The sequence below is a fragment of the Canis aureus genome, chromosome 38 (genome assembly GCF_053574225.1).
Source record: "Canis aureus isolate CA01 chromosome 38, VMU_Caureus_v.1.0, whole genome shotgun sequence".
NCBI lineage: Eukaryota > Metazoa > Chordata > Mammalia > Carnivora > Canidae > Canis > Canis aureus.
The window spans coordinates 13432894-13458237 of NC_135648.1; the positions used below are offsets into that span (position 1 = coordinate 13432894).

General features: G+C 33.9%; 2 long non-coding RNA genes across 3 annotated transcripts in view; one reads left to right on the plus strand and one right to left on the minus strand.

Moving 5' to 3' along the window:
* The window catches only part of LOC144307039 (uncharacterized), a 37151-nt gene extending 13169 nt beyond the window's left edge, over positions 1-23982 (minus strand). For both annotated transcript variants that reach the window (XR_013374004.1, XR_013374003.1), the window contains exons 1-3: positions 23920-23982; positions 18742-18807; positions 17269-17317 (exon numbers count right to left, since the gene is read on the minus strand). This is a non-coding gene — a long non-coding RNA (uncharacterized LOC144307039). The remainder of the gene's footprint in view (positions 1-17268; positions 17318-18741; positions 18808-23919) is intronic.
* Positions 15723-25058, plus strand: LOC144307038 (uncharacterized). Its single transcript, XR_013374002.1, has 4 exons — positions 15723-15871; positions 17166-17240; positions 20114-20223; positions 24760-25058. It is a non-coding gene; the product is annotated as an uncharacterized LOC144307038 (long non-coding RNA).
* Positions 25059-25344: the final 286 nt, after the last annotated feature.

Here is a 25344-nt window from a genome sequence, read left to right on the forward strand (position 1 = left end):
GGGAATATGAAAAATAGTGAAAGGGAATAAAGGGGAAAGGAGAGAAAATGAGTGGGAAATATCAGTGAGGGAGACAGAACATGAGAGACTCCTAACTCTGCGAAAGGAACAAGGGGTGGTGGAAAGGGAGGTGGACGGTGGGGGGGCGGGGTGGCTGGGTGATGGGTACTGAGGGGGGACCCCGACAGGATGAGCACGGGATGTTATGCTATATGTTGGCAAATGGAACTCCAATAAAAAAATTTCAAAATGAAAAAAAAAAAATTTTCAAAATGTTGAAGAATGTGGAACGTCATTTTCATTTATGTGTAGAGAAGTCATGTGTAATTACAGGGGTAAGACCTCCCCTCTCTTTAGAACCTGAACATAGAATGGGACTCTAAGAACTGGGTGTAGTATTATTAGAAATAATTACATGTGTGGCTAGAGTAGTAGCCACTTATGCCTCAGCAATGTGCCTCGTTCTTATTTCTAATAGACTCTTAAATGCCTCGTTTGAAAGCCAAGAGTGAAGGAAGTGAACTAACAATAAATGCATAATAATGTGAACCACTGTAGGTATCTATTTTTTTTATTCTTCATAGTGTGAGATAACCAGAAAACCATTGCCTAACTTCCTCATGTGAGTTTGGATTGCACAGCTTCTGAAAATTAATGTTTTTTTTTATTGAGCAAGTGCAGCAAGGGCAGTTTTTATACAATGGAGAAAAAAACCCATTACAATTATAATTACACACACAAGAAATAAGGAGAAACCCTCAAAAGATTAAAAAAAATTGTAATCAGGATGTGAAAATGAAGGTGCTTGAAACCACAGCAGAGAAACTCTGCAAGAAGGACTGCCTGGGAATGTGTTGCTGGAATTAGTGAGCTGTGAGGGGTCCTTAAGGATCCTGGGAAACAGTCTTTTTTTTTTTCCTCAGCTGTTAGATTTAAGGAGTATATTCTAGAACACTTGATAGAGGTATGAGATTGGGGGACTTTATATATATAAAGGGAGAGTGAAGCTTTGAATATTAAAAGGAAACTTAGAGATGAGGAGATTAAGACTTTAGGATTAAAATTCAAATTCAAACCAAAGTGAACTCAAAGCAGGTTTACTTGTGAAAACTTGGACATTTTTGTACTTCTCTCCTTGATCATGGGAAAAGTCATGCCATTGTGCATCTTTATGTTGCTTTCCTCTTGTAATTTATTTTATTTTATTTTTATTATTTTATTTTATTTTATTTATTTTATTTTATTTTATTTTATTTTATTTTATTTTATTTTATTTTATTATTTTGTCTTGTATAAACACAATATGTAATTCAAGGAAACATTTTGACTAGATCATGCAAACCACTATGGTTCATAAACAAGACAAAATTTCTAAGATAGTTATTTTAAGTTTTGATCTTAAAATTCATCAAAGATACAGAAGCAAATCTATGAAATTATGTGCCTTTTTATTTTCTGCAGAATTCCAATATGCCATCATATTAAAATTACTGTGTTTACAAGAACAAATGTAATATATTTTTCTTGCAATGAATTAATAATATAAAGATGGCATTGATATATTATGTAGAGGATTGTTTCTTATTCACTTTTATAATAACAGGATATTTTACGCTCCTCAAATATTGATGCAAGGATGCTAAGTATACAGGAGGTCTCCTTATCCCCTGAGCAACTCCACCATTGCTTTGTGTTTGACTTATAAAAGAAGAGAGGGGATCCCTGGGTGGCGCAGCGGTTTAGCGCCTGCCTTTGGCCCAGGGCATGATCCTGGAGACCCGGGATCGAGTCCCACGTCGGGCTCCCGGTGCATGGAGCCTGCTTCTCCCTCTGCCTGTGTCTCTGCCTCTCTCTCTCTCTCTGTGACTATCATAAATAAATAAAAAAAAAATTAAAAAAAAAACAAAATTAAAAAAAAAATTTAAAAAATAAAAAAAAATAAAAAAAAAAGAAGAGAAAGCATAAACTGGGAATAATCTATTATCTACTCTCTTATTTTCCTATTTCTTTTACAATTCACCTTTAGGTGTTTTCATTTTAGTCTTCTCTGAGAAGATAAAGACATAAATTCTGCATTAAAAACAGACAGTGATGAGGGAATAATCCACCCAAACTGATTTGCTTTGGCAGATTTCATCTGTCTTCGAACCTAATATGCATTTGTTGTCATTTCCATGAAAATGCTTCTGATTACTAATCAACCATTTTTATTAATGAGTTAATATCACTCCTAATGATTTTACATTTTCCTTAAAATGTAAATGCCACATGTAATGCAAGCCTATGAATTGTGTGCCTACTGCAGGTACTGAGTTTGCATAAGTGAACTGTTAAAATGATATAACTTCACATGCAATGCTATTCCTTCTGATTTTCTCAAAAACAAGTAATCCTCTATATCTGTTTAACTACATGTTCCAGTTCTAGGTGGCATGTTACCTTTGACTTATAGGCTTTTATAACAAGCAGAATGGAATGTTTTCTTAGAGTTGGGCCAGAAGTCAAGGACCACGTGTCCCTTCTCATCATAAAGGGGCTCTGAGCACTGTTTAACCCTGTTAACCACGCTCTGCTCCTAACAGAACACCTCACTTGGCTCCTTACAGAATTTTACTTCTAACTCTCCTTTCATTCACCATTATGGCCACATCCTTCTTCACCATTAATTAACCATTGAAAGCTAGGTTTCCGTGAGGCTTGCGTCCAGGTAATTTCCTTTCTGTTCTCCTCTATAGACATTCTATTCAAAGCAGTGCTTTACTAACCCTCAACATACCAGTAACTACCAAATTTTCATCTTTGGTCAAAACCTTTCTTCGTTCCTAGACTCATGTCAACATTTCCAATTCCATTCCATTCTTTAATCTCAACATGCCCAAAATTGTCCTCATGATATTCATTCCCTCTTCTCCTATGCCAAACCTGGTCATTTCCCAGTGATTCATATAGCAGAATACAAAATCACCAAACTTCTAGCTACACATATCTAGTTTTCTCCTTAAAACTGACATAGGGACCTAGCACCAATTCTTTTCCTCATTACCTCATTACCTCATTAATATCTCTTGCATTCTAACATTGATGATCTATCTCTATATCCCACACACAAGTTACTCTCTTCAGAATAGATAGTTTTTGCCTCTACCCAATATATTCTTTTTCCAGTGCAGTTCTTTATACTGTATTCACAGTAATCTTTCCAAATGAGAAACTTACCATGTCATTCAGTGCTTGCTTCCCCAACTACCTGTCCAAACTTAACCAATTTAAAATATTCAATGGTTATATCCTATTTCTTTTTAATTTTATTTATTTATTTTTAAAGATTTTATTTATTTATTCATGAGAGACTCAAAGAGAGAGAAGCAGGGACATAGGCAGAGGGAGAAGTAGGTTTCCCATGGGGAGTCTGACATGGCACTAGATTCTGGGACTCCAGGATCACACTCTGAGCTGAAGGCAGATGCTCAGTCACTGAGGCACCCAGGTGTCCCCTATTGCTTTTTTAAAAAAGCTAAATACTTTATTCCTTTAGAGTGCTTTTAGGTCCACAACAAAATTGGGAAAGAGGCACAGAGATTTTCCACGCACTGCTTGCCCAGACATATGCACAGCCTCTCCTATTAGCAACATTCCCCACAACAGTGGTATATTTGTTACAATTGATGGCTCTAAGTTGATGAATAATAATTACCCAAAGTCCATAGGTTACATTAAGGTTCATTCTTGGTGTTATAAATTCTGTGACAAATGTATAATGGCATGTATCCACCATTGTGGTTACATGCAGAGTATTTTAATTGCCCTAAAAAAGTTCCCTTGTCCTGACTATTCATCCACCCATCCCCAATCTTGTCAAGCACTGGCTGGCTGTTTTACTGTCTCAATAAATTTACTTTTGCCAGAGTACTATATATTTAGAATTATACAGTATGCAACCTTATTAGATTGGCTTCAAAATATGCATTTGAGGTTCCTCCATTATGTCTTTTCATGCCTTGATATTTCACCTTCTTTTATTACTAAATAATATTCCATTGTTTCATCTATTTCTCCATTTACCTACTGGACACATTGATTACTTCCAAGATTGGGAAATTATGAATAAAGCTTCTATAAACATCCACGTTCAGGGCTTTGTGTGAACATAGTTTTCAACTTCTTTGTGTAAAGACTAAGAAGAATGCTAGACTATATAATGAAAGTATGTTTAATTTTGTAAGACACCACCAGACTGTCCTCTAAAGTGGCCGTACCATTTTGCATTCCTGCCAGCAACGAATAAGAGTTCCTCTTGCTCCACATCCTTGCTAACATTTGATGTTGTTTGTCAGATTTGGGCCATTCTAATAAAAGCGTAGTGGTATTTCACTGTTGTTTTAATTTGCAATCCCCTAATGACATATGCTGTGGAACATCTTCTCATGTGCTTATCATCTCTACATCTTTTCTGGTGAGATGTTAAGGTCTGTAGCCAATTTTTAAAATTGAGTTGTTTTCGTGTTAAGTTTAATAGTTATTTGCATATTTTTGATGACAGCCCTTTATAATATGTGTCTTTAGCAAATATTTTCTGCTGGTCTGTGGCTTGTCTTCTCATTCACTTAGCATTTTCTTTTGCAGACAGAAGTTTTTAATTTTAATGAAGTACACTTATCCATTATTTCTTTTGTGGTGTGTGCTTTTGGTTTCATGTCTAAAAAGTTCTTGATATATCCACAGTAATTTAGGTTTTCTCCTATGTTATATTCCAGGAGTTTTATAACTTGGCATTTTACATTTAGATCTATGATTTATTTTGAGTTAATTCTTGTGAAAATTGTAGGGTCTGTGTCTAGATTTATCCATTTTTTATTTTTTGTACTTTTTGCATGTGGATCTTTAGGTTTTCTGGCACCATTTGTTGAAAAGATTATCTTTACTCTGTTTTACTGCTTTTGCTTCTTTGTCTAAGATCAGTTGACTATATATATATATATATATATATGGGTCTGTTTCTGGGTTGTCTATTTGGCTCCATTAATCTATTTGTTCATTTGTTCTCCAATATCATACTGCTTTAGTTACTGTAGCTTTATTGTAAGATCTTGGAATTAGGTAGAGTCCTCCAACTTTGTTCTTATCCTTTGGTTATTATGTTAGCTATTCTTGTTTTTTATTTGTTTTCTTCTCCAAAAAAATAGACTTTTTGACTCCATAGAATAAGCTTTTCAACATCCACAAAATAACTTGTTGGAACTTTGATTGGGATTGCCTTGAATCTATGAATCAAGTTAAGAAGAATGGTCAGCTTGATGATATTCCTGTCCATAAACATGGACTATCTCTGCAATTATCTAGGTCTTTGATTTTTTTTATAAGAGTTTTTTAACCTTCCCTTCTATAGATCTTGTACATATTTTGTTAGATTTATAACTATATATTTCATGTTTAAGTGTGCTAAAGCAAATGATACTGAGATTTTAATTTCAAAGTCTATTTGTTAATTGCTGATATGGAGGAAAGTGATTGACATTTATATATTAACCTTGATATTAACTTCAGGTTTGCTTCAAAATATTTTGTTCTATTTTAAATTTTATTATATCTTTCCAAAAGCTTCCCTTAAAAAATATTTATTTACTTTTATATAGAGAGTGCAGGAGTAGGAGGAGGGACGGGGGTGTGGGGAAGAGAGAGAGAGAGAAAGTCCTCAAGTAGACTCTCCACTGAGCCAGAAAGTCCCATGTGGCATTCAATCCCAAGACTCTGAGATCATGACCTGAGCAGAAATCAAGAGTCAGAGGCTTAACTGACTGAGCCACCCAGGCACCCCTTTATCTTTTCAAGAACTTTGAAATAAGGTAATCGTGTTTTATTAACACTGTTTGTTTTACAGAGAAAACAAACAAACTTGATTCAAAGATATTCAGTTACTGTCTATGACTCAGTGATGGTCTTGGCAATGATCATAGCTGCCTACTACTGGAACACTGCATATCACCATGTTGGCTGAGAACTTGATGAAAAAGATACCTCCTGGAGTTTTCCAGACTACAGCCTTCACAACCATTCCCAGTGGCCTAGCAATAGAGTACCCACTACAACAATGCAAATTCTGATTTAGTATGTTTTCCCCAGGATCATTTTGCTGTTCTACCAACAGGGGCATGTGCAGACACACAGTCATATGCACACACAAACACACATTGCTCTGCATTCATTGTTCTTAAGTCTTCCAAATAAATACTACTCTTCCAGTAGTAGAAGTGGGAAGAAATTTCTAATATCAATCCTTCTGCTAAGAATGAACAATGTTAATTATTTTTAAATATTGCAGGGTGAAGTACACAGTAAAGTATTTTCCTATGAATATTTGCACAGTACACATATTTATCATTAAATACTCCTCTCTAGTCTGTATATGATCATAGTTTAATGAAGCAAAAATTTTGAATAATGATCTTACTTAAAACATTCTGGAAATACCTGGTAATCTGATCCTATATTTCAAGATTGAAGTTTAAAACAATAATTAATTTTATAATTTCTGTCAAAATATTCTAAGAGAATTTAAACATAGATGCATGCTAGAAATAATTTAATCTGTTGTTTCTTTGCATGTGGCTATCAAGTGTGTAGATAGCAATACATGAAGAATTTGATTTTTTTTAACAGAAAAGAATTTACAAATTAATCATATTCCTTAAATGTTACTAATTGATTTCAAATATTTAGTTAATTCCAATAAGGATAATTAACAAGTAACACAAAACATGTTTCCTTTTTGAGGAATAACGTTCTTTGCAATCTACATTAAAAACCTGAAATAAATTAAAAAAAAAAACCCTGAAATATAAATTACTGCTGAAACAGAAAAATTTTAAATGACCTAAATTAGCTTCATGCAGATTACCTAAAATTAAAATGCCACTGTCATTTCAGGTCACTAACTAAGTAAATATAAATAGTCTTTCTTGTGATACCTAAATATAACATCTGTGACCTAAAGTTGGAGAAATGGGAATTGTAGTTAGATAAACTTTTCTCTTGGGATCATGGTCTTTCTAGGTTGGCTAGGTTATTCATTATACAAATATTATTTTAGGTTGAAAAGTTTGTGAGGGAGGTGCCTGGTGGCTCAGTCAGTTAAGCATCTGAATCTTGGTTTCTGCTCAGGTCCTAGGATAGAGTCCCATGTGGGGCTCCATGTCCAGCATGGAGTCTGCTTGACCTCTCTTTCTGACCTCCCTCCCTCAAATAAGTAAGTAAAATCTTTTTAAAAAAAGAAATATTTGTGAGGTTCATTATTGTTGCTGAGAATACTATAGTGAACAAAAATCTATAAACAAAAATAATAAAAACCACCAAATTCTAAAATTTGTGTCCTTATGGAATTCAAGTTTTTGAATAACTAAACAATAGGCAAATAAAATGGTGAATAAATATTATAATTTTACATAGTAATAATCTAAAATATAAAGGAATGAATGGAAATAGATGGGAGAGTTAGTTGTAAAGGTAATCAAAGTAGGATTCTATGAGGATGTGACATCCGAACAAAGACCTAAAGAAAGTGGATATATGAACATGGGGACAGAAATGAGCTGAGCAATCCAGACTGAGGCAATTGATGCAGACCTAAAAGAGGAGCATGACTGGGTGTCTGAGAAATAGAACAAATATTAGTATTGAGCAGAGGGGACCAGCGGAAGAGTAGTGGTAGGAAATATATTTAGAGGTTGCCCACAGTCACACCAAATAGAAAACACTAACAACTTAGATTTTATTTTTATTATTATGAGTAACTACCAAAAAAGAATGACCAAAAAAGAATGACATAAGTTGTGGATATATATTTTGAAGAGGGGACATGAACTGCTGTATTTAATGTAGGTTAAGAGAGAAAACAGAATGAGGCTGGGAAGCTATTGCAGCAGACTTTACGGAGACCATTTTGGCTTGAATATGGAGGATGGAAAAGAAATGTTGACTATACCTCACATTGGGGCTGGGGTGAGAATATTCTAAGGGTTGCCTCTCATCACCTCAACACTAGGCAGCCCCTCTGGTGAGCTGGAGGAAGTATGTGCCATCATTAACCATGCTGCTCTCTTCAACTGACCTTTCCTCAGCAGTGGATGAGTATAATGATATCTGAGAACTCCATGAGGGGAAAAATGGGAGAAAACAGTCCAGTCAATGTTAGTTCTAGGCTTTACCTATATAGTATTTACATGCCATAGCCTTATTCACTGGTAATCTTCAGTGGGACTTGGAAAAATAATTTTACAAATAGGACATTAACCTATCTATATATCTGCTACAGTCTGTGTATTTACATATACCCTGTGGTGCTATTTCTGGAACGGTGGCTGATGAATGACAGACACTTGAGTGCTTCTGTGCACCCTGGTCAAAGAACATCTTAATGCTATTTTTTTCTTTTCTTCTTCTTCTTCTTCTTCTTCTTCTTCTTCTTCTTCTTCTTCTTCTTCTTCTTCTTCTTTTCTTCTTCTTCTTTCTTCTTCTTCTTCTTCTTCTTCCTCTTCCTTTTTTTTTTGTTTGTTTGTTTGTTTTGTTAGGGTAGTGGGTAGAGGGAGAGTCAGAAAGAGAATCTTAAGCGAGCTCTCACTCAGCCTGGAGCTCAAGGCAGGGTTTGAAATCATGACCCTGAGATCATGACCTGAGCCAAAAGGAAGATTCAGATGCTGAATGGACTAAGCCATTCAGGTACCCTTTAACGTTATTATTTTAGTATGCAACACATGACATAGTTTCTGGCCACAAACTTTATTCTTAACCTCCAGCTAGGAATTTTGCTAATGCTTGAGAGAAGAAATTCCCAAAATGATTCAATTATCTAATTATCTATCATTTGGTGATTAACTGGTGCTCTCTCCATATAAAGTATGAAATATAGAAGAACATGTCACTTCAGAAAAAAGAAAGAGAAGTGGAAAGAAGAAAAATTTGAAAGTATCATTTAAAGATACCACTCATAATAGACCAGTATAACTTGCAAGTGTGTAACAATTAAAGAGGCAATTCTGTCTGGCTAGTAAGTAAAAGATGAGATACATAAAAATATGATTCCTATATTTTGCTAATTCATTCAATAATTACTATTAGTTCCTAATTCCCAGGGATTGCCTAGGAGCTGAGGGTAAAACAGTTAAAATTTGATCACAAAAGTACCTGGAAACTTGGGGGAAAACTAGGTATTTTCTAAGTTTTAAGTCTGAATATCTTGCTAGTGCTTGTAACAAAAGAATCTGGATTTTAAAAGCCCCTAATATACAGCTTTACTTAGTAACCATCAGTATGAAATATAGTTTTTCATATATGATTGACAGCCAATCATCAAAATCATTCCAAACTCTGAGAACAGCTATCAAGTTTATATTAATAAACAGCACAGAAAATCACAAGACAAAAGCTGTATTTCTCTGGTCTTCATTGCTTATAACATTAATATTATAAGCTATTCTTATTCCCAAAAGAATTATCTCTTTCAAGACATTCATCACTCCCTCTGCCACATTACTTATGAATATTTTATTACTTAAGAAAAAAGAAATTAAATATCCCAAATGAAATTTGTATCATTTTAAGTATTAAAATCTTTCAAACAAGGGCATTCTGATCAAGGACTGAGTTTATAGTCACTTTTCTCTACTCTATCTAAGCGTTGTCTAGAATTTCATGAAATTAGATTAGATATTCTAGCTAATATACTTTAGCCTTTGGCACCATGTTACATGGTTAATTATATGTAGAAAGCCTTAGATGTAAACACAAGGGGATATTTTTTCTTTCATTAATTTAATTAATGTAATATAACACTAAATATAAGAAAACTTCATGGGGCATAGCATCCTTCAGAAATGAAGGAGAATGAAACTTTCCCAGACAAACACAAACTGAGGGAATGTATCACCATTAGTACTTCCTTACAAGAAATGATGAAAGGAGACCTTTAAGATAAAATAAAAGGATGCTAATTTAGCAGCACATTGGTAAAGGTAAGTACAGTCATCCCCTCTTATCCATGAGGAATACATTCTGAGACCCCGAGTAGATAGCTGAAACTTGGGAGTAATGAAACCTCTATATACTATATTTTTTTCCTATACATATTATGATAAAATTTAATTTTAAATCAGGCATAGTAAGTGATTAACAATAATAACTAAAAATAGAATAAAACAATTATAACAGTACACTGTAAGAAAAGTTATGTGAATGTGGTCTCTTTCTCAAAATATCTTACTGTACTATAATCACTCTTCTTCTTTAATGATGTGAGATGATAAAACAACCTATATGATGAGATGAAATGAGGCAAATGACATAGCCATTGTGATGTAACATCATGATACTGTTAACCTTCTCATAATACATCAGAAGAAGAATCATCTGTTTTCAGATTAGGATGGACCACAGGAAACTGAAACCCTGGAAAGGAAACCCCCACAGATAGGGGAGGAGGGGAGTATTTGTACATCGTCAAATCCAGAATATTCTAATACTGCAATGTGGTGGAGAGTTAGCCAGTTAACTCAAGCATAAAGAATATAGGACAGTAGTATTAAAAATAACCATGGTTGGGTGCGTGGGTGGCTCAGTCGTTTAAGCATCTGACTAGATTTTGGCTTAGGTCCTGATCTCAGGGTCCTAGGATCAAGCCCTGCTTCATGCTCCATACTCAGTTGGGATTCTGCTTGAGATTCTCTCTCCCTCTCCTTCTACCTATCGTTTTCTATAAAATAAATAAATAAATAAATCTTAAAAAATAAATAAACAGGGCTACAATAAATGTTTGGTGTCTTTGGAAAGTAATGTTGGATGGAAGAAATAGTAAAATACCAGACTAGAAAATAATAGGCCATGGAGAACATTGGATATTCATTTTAAGAGTTTGGTGATTGAATCCACTAAAGCCAATTAAGTGGTCATAGTTGTACGTTAGGTCCATCTGCAGAACATGAGTCTAGTGCATTTGATGGATTAGTTTATGATGATTTCTTCATCATAAGCCAAGTTTTTGACAGTTAACTCAATGTCAAATGAGGAGACAGCTTCCCAGTCCTGATGTTTACTAGCAGGAAGCATTTGTCATTCTTATTCCTACTTAAGTGATGGCCAAGCAACTTCTTCAGCCAATAGCCGATTATGAATGACTAATTGTTTAAACATAAATCTCATGAAGCACATCCCTGTAAGATCTTCTGTACCAATAAGAAAGCTGAGGAACATATCATCATCCGAATAAACACAATCCACGATTAACAGGCTGACTTTTCATTCCTTCCTGGAAGCATGGAACACTTTATCATCCTTCCTACATCCTTTTTGCCTAGTTTTTCCCTGAGATTTTCCAGTTCTTAAATAATCCTTAAATAAGAGGAAAATTTAGGGGGAAATACATTTTAAATGAAAACAGTATGCTTTATTACTTCAAAGGTAGCACCCAAACAACTGTATGCTATTTAACTTTTTGACTTATGTAAACCTTTGTGTGAGGGCAGGGGGTAAACTTTCAGAAAAGGATAAAGCCTCTTTAGATTTTTTAAATGTAAATAATTTTACTTTAATTCTGAATGCATATCATACATTTTTCACTGAATTTGTTTGTTTAGTTCATTTAATCGTATGCTTAAATGAAAGTTCTCTGCATATTCTGGTTTCTTCCCAGGTTAACATATATTTCAAGTTTCTGGTGTTTTTCATTCCAGGTTAATAAATATTTAAGTTGAAAATTGTAAAAGAATCTATCCAACAAGAGGACTTAACAATCTTCAATATATACGCCCCGAACGTGGGAGCTGCCAAATATATAAATCAATTAACAACCAAAGTGAAGAAATACTTAGATAATAATACACTTATACTTGGTGACTTCAATCTAGCTCTTTCTATACTCGATAGGTCTTCTAAGCACAACATCTCCAAAGAAACGAGAGCTTTAAATGATACACTGGACCAGATGGATTTCACAGATATCTACAGAACTTTACATCCAAACTCAACTGAATACACATTCTTCTCAAGTGCACATGGACTTTCTCCAGAATAGACCACATATTGGGTCACAAATGGGGTCTGAACTGATACCAAAAGATTGGGATCGTCCCCTGCATATTCTCAGACCATAATGCCTTGAAATTAGAACTAAATCACAACAAGAAGTTTGGAAGGACCTCAAACACGTGGAGCAAGGACCATCCTGCTAAAAGATGAAAGGGTCAACCAGGAAATTAACGAAGAATTAAAAAGATTCATGGAAACTAATGAGAATGAAGATACAACTGTTCAAAATCTTTGGAATGCAGAAAAAGCAGTCCTAAGCGGGAAATACATCGCAATACAAGCATCCATTCAAAAACTGGAAAGAACTCAAATATAAAAGCTAACCTTACACATAAAGGAGCTAGAGAAAAAACAGCAAATAGATCCTACACCCAAGAGAAGAAGAGTTAATAAAGATTCGAGCAGAACTCAACAAAATCGAGACCAGAAGAACTGTGGAACAGATCAACAAAACCAGGAGTTTGTTCTTTGAAAGAATTAATAAGATAGATAAACCATTAGCCAGCCTTATTAAAGAGAAGAGAGAGAAGACTCAAATTAATAAAATCATGAATGAGAAAGGAGAGATCACTACCAACACCAAGGAAATACAAACGATTTAAAAAACATATTATGAACAGCTATACGCCAATAAATTAGGCAATCTAGAAGAAATGAACGCATTCCTGGAAAGCCACAAACTACCAAAACTGGAACAGGAAGAAATAGAAAACCTGAACAGGCCAATAACCAGGGAGGAAATTGAAGCAGTCATCAAAAACCTCCCAAGACACAAGAGTCCAGGGCCAGATGGCTGCCCAGGGGAATTCTATCAAACGTTTAAAGAAGAAACCATACTATTCTACTAAAGCCGTTTGGAAAGATAGAAAGAGATGGAGTACTTCCAAATTCGTTCTATGAGGCCAGCATCACCTTAATCCCAAAACCAGACAAAGACCCCATCAAAAAGGAGATTTACAGACCAATATCCCTGATGAACATGGATGCAAAAATTCTCAACAAGATACTAGCTAATAGGATCCAACAATACATTAAGAAAATTATTCACCATGACCAAGTAGGATTTATCCCGGGACACAAGGCTGGTTCAACACCCGTAAAACAATCAATGTGATTCATCATATCAGCAAGAGAAAAACCAAGAACCATATGATCCTCTAATTAGATGCAGAGAAAGCATTTGACAAAATACAGCATCCATTCCTGATCAAAACTCTTCAGAGTGTAGGGATAGAGGGAACATTCTTCAACATCTTAAAAGCCATCTACGAAAAGCCCACAGCAAATATCATTCTCAATGGGGAAGCACTGGGAGCATTTCCCCTAAGATCAGGAACAAGACAGGGATGTCCACTCTCACCACTGCTATTCAACATAGTACTGGAAGTCCTAGCCTCAGCAATCAGACAACAAAAAGACATTAAAGGCATTCAAATTGGCAAAGAAGAAGTCAAACTCTCCCTCTTCGCTGATGACATGATACTCTACATAGAAAACCCAAAAGCCTACACCCCAAGATTGCTAGAACTCATACAGCAATTTGGTAGCATGGCAGGATACAAAATCAATGCCCAGAAATCAGTGGCATTTCTATACACTAACAATGAGACTGAAGAAAGAGAAATTAAGGAGTCAATCCCATTTACAATTGCACTCAAAAGCATAAGATACCTAGGAATAAACCTAACCAAAGAGAGAAAGGATCTATACCCTAAAAACTATAGAACACTTCTGAAAGAAATTGAGGAAGACACAAAGAGATGGAAAAATATTCCATGCTCATGATTGGCAGAATTAATATTGTGAAAATGTCAATGTTACCCAGGGCAATGTACACGTTTAATGCAATCCCTATCAAAATACCATGGACTTTCTTCAGAGAGTTAGAACAAATTATTTTAAGATTTGTGTGGAATCAGAAAAGAACCCGAATAGCCAGGGGAATTTTCAAAAAGAAAACAATATCTGGGGGCATCACAATGCCAGATCTCAGGTTGTACTACAAAGCTGTGGTCATCAAGACAGTGTGGTACTGGCACAAAAACAGACACATAGATCAATGGAACAGAATACAGAACCCAGAAGTGGACCCTGAACTTTATGGTCGATAAAGGAGGAAAGACTATCCACTGGAAGAATGACAGTCTCTTCAATAAATGGTGCTGGGAAAATTGGACATCCACATGCAGAAGAATGAAACTAGATCACTCTCTTTCACCATACACAACGATAAACTCAAAATGGATGAAAGATCTAAATGTGAGACAAGAATCCATCAAAATCCTAGAGGAGAACACAGACAACACCCTTTTTTGAACTCGGCCATAGTAACTTCTTGCAAGATACATCCACGAAGGCAAAAGAAACAAAAGCAAAAATGAACTATTGGGACTTCATCAAGATGAGAAGCTTTTGCACAGCAAAGGATACAGTCAACAAAACTAAAAGACAACCTACAGAATGGGAGAAGATATTTGCAAATGACATATCAGATAAAGGGCTAGTTTCCAGGATCTATAAAGAACTTATTAAATTCAACACCAAAGAAACAAACAATCCAATCAGGAAATGGGCAAAAGACATGAAGAGAAATCTCACAGAGGAAGACGTAGACATGGCCAACATGCACATGAGAAAATGCTCTGCATCACTTGCCATCAGGGAAATACACATCCAAACCACAATGAGACACCACCTCACACCAGTGAGAATGGGGAAAATTAACATGGCAGGAAACCACAAATGTTAGAGAGGATGCGGAGAAAAGGAAACCCTCTTACACTGTTGGTGGGAATGTGAACTGGTGCAGCCACTCTGGAAAACTGTGTGGAGGTTCCTCAAAGAGTTAAAAACAGACCTGCCCTACGACCCAGCAATTGCACTGTTGGGGATTTACCCCAAAGATACAGATGCAATGAAACGCAGGGACACCTGCACCCCGATGTTTCTAGCAGCAATGTCCACAATAGCCAAACTGTGGAAGGAGCCTCAGTGTCCATTGAAAGATGAATGGATAAAGAAGATGTGGTTTATGTATACAATGGAATATTCCTCAGCCATTAGAAATGACAAATACCCACCATTTGCTTCAACGTGGATGAAACTGGAGGGTATTATGCTGAGTGAAGTAAGTCAATTGGGGAAGGACAAACATTATATGTTCTCATTCATTTGGGGAATATAAATAATAGTGAAAGGGAATATAAGGGAAGGGAGAAGAAATGTGTGAGAAATATCAGAAAGGGAGACAGAATATAAAGACTCCTAACTCTGGGAAATGAACTAGGGGTAGTGGAAGGGGAGGAGGGTGGGGAGTGGGGGTGAATGGGTGATGGGCACTAAGGTGGGCACTTGACGGGATGAGCACTGGGTGTTATTCTGTCTGTTGGTAAATTGAACACCAATAAAAAATAAATTTATTATAAAAAAATAATAATAGTGATGACTCCATCATGGATTCACTAAGAATTTCATGAATAAGAACTTCATTACTTTTTAAAGATAAATATTAGCATGTTAAGTCAAGTAACTGATGTTGTTAAGATAAATGTTAGTAATTCAACAAACATTTATTGTTACTTCATAAGCAGCAGGCATTATAATATGGATAGAATGATGTATATCATTTGGTTTGTGTCTTCAAGGAATACACAATTTGTAGGAGAGGACAAATATAAAAATAACTATAAAAAAAGAAAATTGTGAAAGATTTGATTAAGGACTATGAAGCAAACTACATTTACAAAGAGTATCCTGTTTTTTTTTACTTGATGGAATATACTAAGAAGTTCTATGACTGGTAAATCTTAATTCTAAAGAAATAAATCAAGAAGATAATTTTCAGTATGATATTATTATTTATGGTCCTTTTATATGTGACTGTTCAGAAAGGTAGACGATTTTCAATATCTTTTTCTGAGAGTCCATGCATCCTAGAGAATAAATTGTTAGGTATGGAGCAGGTTAAAAAAAATAAAAATAAAAAAAAAGCAAACTTCCCTTACCTGTTTGTATGCTCTTGTAAGGTAACTTGCTTTATCAAATGTGACACAGGCAGACACTTAAGAAATACTTGCACACAAGAATTTGCTATACTTAGAACTCTCTATTTATAATGCAAATAAATACAAGCTAGTCTTCTGGATAATGGGTGCCATGTGGAGAAAAAGTGATATAATCGATTGACATTCAGTGATCAAATATGTGAGATGTGAGTGAGACTGTTCTAAATCATTCACCATGTAGCCGACCTGATGGTTAACCTGACAGCCACACTACTCATGCATAAAAGAGCCAGCATAGGTCAACCTCTGCTGGCCAAGCCCAGAAGAATTGGCTGTACTAAGAAAAAGAAATGTACTAACTCATAACTAAAATAACTTTTCTGTATATAGACTACAACATTTTAATTGAATGTATACATCTAAATAAGCTATAATTCTATCCATAGAAATCCACCGTGAACTGACATCTAAAATATCAGCTTGAACCAACTCTATATGACCTATATTTACATACAGATTTTTTTAAGTTTAGCTATTTCAGTGGGATATTAGATATTATATTAGCATGCAAGAGTGAATTCCAAAATTATTTTAAATCTTTTTCATATAATGTATGTAAGAGTCATTCCAAAATTCTATCAATACTTAACTCTGTCCACAAATACTGATTGCACTATCTACTACGTGAAACCTCAAATTTATAAAACTTAACCATAATTGTCAAGGTACTTTGTCTCTCTTGGTAAACCATAATTAGCTTGTGTCATTTACTGGAAGGATTACCCTTGATGATGCATTCTGGCCATCTGCCGAATTTAACAAGTCAAAATGAACATATTAATGTTTGCATCAACTAACAAATAATTGAACTCCTTTAATATCTTATGGATATGATGATCTGATTATTCTCCTTCCTCACTTTTCCAAAATTCCCCAAACTATGAAACAAATGTACTCTCAACTTAAAAGCTATATTTATGCCATGCTATTGATAATTTAATCAAGTTTCTAAAATCAATTACACTCCACTCTATATAACCTCACATTACCACTAAAGATGCAGAAAATGAAATTTGATTGCTTTCTCAGGTTATCTGTCATGAGTACTTAATGGAAACTCGCCAAGCAAGTTTCTCACCAGACCGACTATACACCATACCAAAGGTACTCACCAGTGTTTTATGACACTTACTATTCAGTAATCACAGTTATCGTTCTAGGTCCCACAGTATGAGTTTGTCCTATTGAAGAAAATGAAGCATTATCAAATATTGAACCTCTCATATTTCTTGATAATGCTCAGAGGAACTATTCAGATCTTATCCATCATTTCTGCATTTTAAAATTCTGTGCATTATCTACAAAGTGATATCTAGGATTCTGGCAAGCAGAATCTTAATGCTCTGGATATTTAGTGTGAATGTCAAACTCTGTGATTTCCCCCATAATAAATTTCAATTGACTGGTGTCACTTACTGGAAAGGTTACATGTGATTGAATTTATGACCATTTGCTGCTGAACTCAGCTTATAAATTGCTAATGATTCTGGCAGATGATCCAGTTTCTTATGCCAGTGAAATATTTGAGGTTAATTAAATAGCCTTCATCACCTCTTTTCACCAAAATGCCAATGAACTGCTGAGAAGTTAAATAAATGTACTACCTGGTACCCACTGATGCCAAATAAACCACTCTAAGTACATACTTTCCTGAGCTTATTATAATGATCATCTAAAACAGAGCATGAAGTCTTAGATCCTTAAACATTACTAAATGGAGAAATTATTTGAAAAGTAATTTTTTTCCCCAGCACCATTAGGGAAAATCCCATAAGATCAAAGTAAGAGTAAAATAAACTTAAAAATAATAATAAAATAAATTTAAATATACAACAGTCAACAAATATTAAGATCATAAAATTCTTTACAGATACAGAACATAATTTTTCGCTTCACATAAATATTCTAAAATCAGTTATTATTGAACATTAGTTCAATGTTTAAAATAAGTCACACTTCAAAATTATGCTAAATTACACTAATTCAGGTAATAAATTATTTAAATAAAACACAATTGATTTCCTTTAAGAAACAGTATCTTCAGCTCTCACTATCTAAAGAAATATTTCTCTTTTGCCTTAAGTATGGTGTTATATAAATACTTCTACAGTGACATCGTTCAAAATCATTAGGACTTATCTGCACAAGACTATTTTCCTATCCTCTATCTATTATACTCTTCTAAGATTTTTTTAAGGATTTGTTTGTTTATTTGTTTGTTTATTTATTTATTTATTTATTTATTTATTTATTTGAGAGAAAGAGCAAGAGAGGGAGCACACATGAGCTGGGGGAGGGCAGAGAGAGAGGGAGAATCTCAAGCAGGCTCCTCACTGAGCGCAAAACTCGACATGGGCCCCAATCTCACAACCCTGCTATCATGACGTAAGCCAAAATCAAGAGTTGAGGGTCCAAACAACTGAGTCACCCAGGCACCCCTCTTAGTTTTTATTAGAACTCTAGTTTGTTATTGTTGTTGTTTTGAGGTGGTAAAATTCTTAGCTAGAAGATTCTGTTCCCCACTATTCCCTGTAGTCAGGGGTTGACACTGAAATGTTAAGAAGTTAGTGGGTAGAGTTTCAAGTATTGGTCCTTAAGACTTTACCTTCTTTCTGTTATTTTTCTTTTAAGAATTCTCAAATTCTGGCATCCAAGTTGGGTCATAGGTGATCTTGAAAATAATAGAGCAGAAAAATTAAACCAGTTAATGAACCACAGACTTATTTTATGTAAGAAAGAGAAAGAACGTGCTACATTATTTAGGTCCTTTATTTGGTCACTTAGCAATTGAACTTTAGTCTAACTTATATAGCTAGCAACTAATTCATTAATTCATCAGGTGATATAAAATGTTTTAATAGAAATGTTAGCCATTAATTAAGCAATAATTTGAAAGATGGTCAACAAATTTTCTGTAAATTTTTGAGGTTTTTTTTGTTTGTTTTTTGTTTTGTTTTGTTTTGTTTTGTTTTTGTAGACTTTGCAACCAGCTTAGAGCCCAAAGCGGGTCTTGAATGCACTACCCTGAGATCAAGACCTGAGATCAAGACCTGAGCTGAGATTAAGAGTTGACCACATAACCAATTGAGCTAATCTTAATAGTTACAATATTTACTACTCAAGATAAAATAGAATAAGCTGTTTTTTAAGGTAAATATTAATTGGTATATGTGGAATTTTAACCTCATCAGTTCTTACCCACTCTGATCAAACAGTGCTGCAATCATCTTCAGCATTCTGCATTCTTTGACATTGTATTGTCTACCTAAACTAGCTCACCCATCCACAATATTTTAGATATTGTGGGGATGACTTTAAAATTATAATCTCCAGCTCTGACTTTTCCACAGAACTGCAAAAGCAGTTGAATGCTTCTGTGTGGCTTGTGCTGTGCTCAGGGATGTGTATATGTGAACAAAATAGATTCAGTACCTGCATTGACAAGTTAGCAGTCTAGTGCACATGATAGACATTAAACAAGCAAATTCAAAATCAGTATATATTTGTTATTGTGTAAAATTCCATGAATAACATTTCAGGATTGTGGAATACAGAGTGACAGGATAAGAAAATAATTATCTTTGTCAGTCAAGGGAAAGATAATTACAGAGTCTAGAAGGAAGAAAGAGAGATGTCTAGGAAGACAAGAAGGAAACAGCATGTTAAAAAGTCCCTAAAGTCAGGATAACTTTAGTAACTTTTTGCCAAAAAATGATGTAAAAAAAAAAAAAATTCAGGTGGAAATCCCTGAAGTGCTTAAAGCAAGTAAAATAAAGAATGTGATTTATTCCACTGAAAAGATGACTCTTGCTACTCTGCTGAAAAAATAATAGATTGGATTGGAATACACTCAATAAATTTGTTAAATTAAGCCAATAGAAAGTCAAGAAATGTGATTATGTGAAAGACAGTCTAATCCACTGATTGATAAAAAGTAAAAAATGTTTAAACTAAACACTTTCATTGTTTTACTACAGAAGATTACTTACTCATGATGACAAAATGCCCTTAAGAATGATAATAGCAAATATGCAATGATGCATCTGAGAGATGCTCAGATTGTTGGTGAGCACATAATGACTTTATTGTAAGTATTCCTATGTGTGTTTTATTTTATTCTATAAAATAAAGGTGGTAATATGGAACTGTTATTAAGATATGGATAAGTCATGATTTATTATTTTAAACATTATTTTAAAACATTTCTTATTAATCTGATCTTCTTGTATGAATATGCATGCATTTTTAGCAGGGAAAAGAAGTTCAAATTTTATCATAAAAGTCCAAAGATGAATTGTAATTATTTGATAGAATTTCGCTTGTTGCAGCTATTGACAGAAAATGTGTGCTAACAGAAATTCCTATAGTTCAGTAGAGAGACATGATAAAATAATAGGATGAGCACAGAAAAAAGGAAAAGAAATAAAATATTTTAGTATTTAGCATTGCACTGTCTTAGCATCTCCAGGGTAATAGCCAATTAAAGAATAGTATAATAAATGTATAGCTAACAACCCCAAAGATAGGAAAGATAGAATAATGAAAATTCTTGATTAAAAAGAAACCAAATGATAAGGAAAAAAGGAAATAACGTTAGTTGAAAACAAAAAACCAGAGCAAAATGTAGATGTAAATACAAATATATCAGTGATTACATTAAATGTTAATAGTGATCTGGTTAATATTGGATACATTAAACCTAAGCACATGCTCCTTATAAGAAAAATCACTTTAAATATGAGGATACATAAAAATTGAAATTAAAAAGAAAATATGCCATGCAATACAAAGCTAACGTACATCAAAGTAGACTTTTTGCAAAGATATTGGTTTTAGTAGTAGGTAAAAAGTAACATTCCTACCAGAAGAAAAATAATAATTCTCAATTCATATGTACTTAGGAATATAGTTTTAATTATATGAAGCAAAAACTGAATGAAAAGGAGAAATAGATAAACCTATAACCCACATGAGAGATGTTTAACCCACCTCTCTCAGTAACTGATAGAACAGAAAAAATTAAGTAATGGAAAGTCTGGACTCTCTGATTAACACACCGAACTTCTGAACTGACATATTTAGGACACCATGCCCAACAGTGACGGAATAGAGATGTCCATAGACACTTGCTGGACCATAAAACAGGACTGAAGAAATTTCAAGTGATTGAAATCATTCAGTATATTCTTTGACTGCACAATTTAGAAATTGAATATGAAAAGATTACTAGAAAATCCACATAAGGATCCATAAGCAGCTGTTGAGAAGAAATTGTAAGATAGTATTTTCATAACCTGGAAGCTGGCAGAGATTTCTTAAGCAGGGCACAAAAGCACTGCCCATAAGGAAAAAACTGATCGATTAAGTCTCATTAAAATATTAAAAATTATCATAAAATCAGACAAAACTAATTTACCTTGTATAAGTTGGGATGGTAGGAGTAGGATCTAGGGTTTGTGACTGTAAGGAGGCAGAAGGGAACCTTCTAATATGTTGACCATTTTCTATATCTTGATTTGGGTGATTGTGACATGAGTGTGTTCAGTTTGTGGAAATATATTGATTTTTATTTTTAGCATAGTGCTCTTATTTTCATATGTATTATAGTTGAATTAAACATTAAGAAAAAAAACCCCAAACTTCTCTTCTTCAGTGGATACAATTAAGAGAGAGAAAAGGTAAGCCATAAAGTGAAGATATTTGAAATACATACATCCAACAGACTTACATTTGTAAGTCAATAAAAGATAGTCAAATACAAAAGAAATATAAAAGACTTAAACATTTTATAATGTTCTTACGATGACCAAATGCCCAATAACCACCTTAAAAGTTACATTAGGAACTTTTAGTAACTATTACTAACCGGGAATTAGGGAAATGCCAATTAAAACCATAATGGTTACTACACACCCAGTAGAATGATGATTCTAACAAGACTTATAATATCAAATGGAGCAAATGGAACTTTAATATACTGATATCACAATGTAAGCAGATGGATCCAATTTTGAAAACTGTCAGTATTTTATAAAGTACCTTTTAAATATATATCTTTTAAATCTACAGTGCCACTCCTAGATGCATAGTCAACAGAAATTCTAACACATATGCATCAAAAGTGATGTACAAGAATATTCATAGCACCACTATTTATAAGAGACAAAAGATGGAATTACTCAATATGTCCATCAGGAACAGAATGCATAAAAATTTGTGATATATTAATATAATATTGCAATAAAAATGAAGGCAGTAAAGTTACACAAAACATGGATAAATTTCATGAACATAATACTAAGAGAAAGTAGCTAGATGCAAAATAGGTCATTCTGCATGATTTCATTTAAATAAATTTCAAAAAACAGATAAAACTAATTAATGGTGACATAAATAAAATTAATCTTTATCTTTGGATGGGAGTTACTGGATGGAAATTTATAAAGCTTCCTATCTGCTAATAATATACTTTATTTCTTATTTTTATTTTTTTAAAGATTTTGTTTATTTGAGAGAGAGAGAGAGAGAGAAAGTGAAAGAACATGAGCTATGGAGAGGGGCAAGGGAGGAGGGAGAAGCATGGAGCCAGATGCGATGGGGGTAACGGATGGGGTTAAAAGTTGTTTTTTGAACTTCTAAAATAAGCATGAGACAATCAAGTAGTGATCTTTCTTTCTTTCTTTCTTTCTTTCTTTCTTTCTTTCTTTCTTCCTTTTTTTTTTTAAATATTTTATTTTTTTATTCATGAGAGGCACAGAGACAGAGAGGGGGCAGAGACACAGGCGGAGGGAGAAGCAGCCTCCATGCAGGGAGCCGGATATGGGACTCTATCCTGGGACCCCGATATGGGACTCTATCCTAGGACCCCAGGATCACACCCTGGCCGAAGGCGGCACTAAACCACTGAGCCACTGGGCTGCCAAGTAGTGATTTCTTTAAAAAAAAAAAAAAAAAAATTGTATCTATGAGTAAAGGGGAGGGAAAAAACATTAGACTATCAGATAAAATTAGGGAGTTGTAAGCATATTGATTTCAACTATGGGAATAAATGGCAAAAAAGAAAAAAAAAACTTTAATAAAAGGAGACTCACCAAATATGAGACCTCTTCATCAGCTCCATATAGGCATAGAAATAAATTCATGAAGAACAGTAATTTAAATGTATTTTAAAGTTAAAATGACCTACACATCAACTTCAAGAGAAAAAAATATACCTTTTTTTAACTTCAAATTTTATGTGTCTGCTTAACGTATCTGGATTGTTTCTGTAGAAAAATCTGAAGGTTTAGTAGCAAATGGCTACTAGAAAATCAATTTTATTTGAAAACTCCATTTCAAATGAGCAGGGGCTGATAGTCCAGGTGACAGATTTAATAGATTGTATTCTACTCTCTGGAGTGCACTGAGCCCATCACAGTTCTACACTGATACCCACACTCAATCTGACAAACACACAGAATTTCATGTCTTTATTAAAAGTCGTGATGTAATTTTCTCTTATGTAACTAAATCATATTCTTAGACAAAACTATTTTAAATAATCTCTTTTTTCCATAAAGAGAACCCTTGCAGATGTTATACTTCAAACTTATGCTAATCGCTGAGAATTACATATAGCAAGCTTACAAAAACAAAAGAACAAACAAACAAAAAACACCTTTTGATTGAACTGAAGAAGGTATGATAAAGTACTCTTTCCAAAATCTGCCTTATTAGTAATGCTTGATCTTTACTAAGGCTATTTGACCACCCATTTATTTATTACTCAACCTACAGTTTTTACCTTTTCCATTGTGTTGAACTCTGAAGATATTTCTGTTGTTGTTGTTCTATTAAACTCTGTGGGAAGTTGAAAACCTTTAAATGACTTAGAAATGTTAAAACAAAAACAAAAACAAAACTCAAAAAAAAAAAAAAGACCACTGTATCTTATTGCTTTCACAAGTGATGTCTTTTAAATATAAAAACAGTTGCATTAATCTACATTGCATTAATGAAATGTCAAGGAAAATACAACAATGTCAAAGGTTACTAACAACTCCAGAGTCATGCATTCATATGAGCAAAACGATGAATCAGTTCATCTAGTTTATTTAGGAGGGCAGGCAATTTATTTTCTTTCTTTTGTATAGAGTAAGTCACAAATACTGATATTTTTAAGATGCCAAAGCTTGTAATAAATTAGTCAATCTCACTTTTGCATAAATCCTAAGTCAAATATAAATTAGGACAGTTAAGCAGTACATTTAAACAAATTAATCCGAGGTAATGTGTGTTTTGTTCTGGAAAGTTTGCAAATATTTAATATTTGGAACTCTATTAATATGTTAATAGACCAAAGCAAAAAATTTGATAATAGTTAAAATGCACATTCATTCTGTATAATTCTTCCTATACTAGTAATATAAGACTACTTCTTTAACATGATAAAGAGATTTATCTCAAGCCACCATTGAAGCAGTTAACAATTATGTGCTTAAATAGCTTTCTCATTAGTGTTGGACGAGCTAAGCATAACTGTTATCTCCACTATTACCTAGCAGTTCTAACCATTATAATAAGAGAAGACATAGAAATAACAGAGGAAGCTAACAAATCAAATTATTATTATTATTATTTTCAGGCCCTATGATTGTCTCAAGAAACTAGAAAACTCAAGTAAATCAACAGGCTAATACTACAACTCTTAGAAGTAACTGATGTGTTATATCAACAAATGGCCTTCATACACTGGGAACAAGCATTTATTTGTATTTTCCAATGGACTGGCTTCATAGATTGTTTTCACAATATATAAAGAATAATATATTTCTATTATCGGATAAAACATGGAAACGTGTTAGAAAATGATACCAGAAAAAAAAAAAAAAAAAAAAGAAAATGATACCAGGTATCTCAGCACGTTTGTGTTGCACCTGAAATGTACCTGTAAGCATATGTAAAAATGTAAATTATATAGCAGAAGTGGGTTATTAGCACATATTTTCCCCTAAAACACTTGTTTTGGTTTTTTTTTTTTTCCCATTCTTACCCCACCCCATACTTCTCCACCACTCAATTTTCTCCTCTCCTCTCAACTAATAACTGCAGTGTGATCATTAACAACTCAATTTTATTTTTTCTATATTCCTTTCCCCAGTCTCATGTTATAATGCATACACATCCACACATGCCTCCCTGTGCATACGTAGTTCTTTGCCATTGTTTG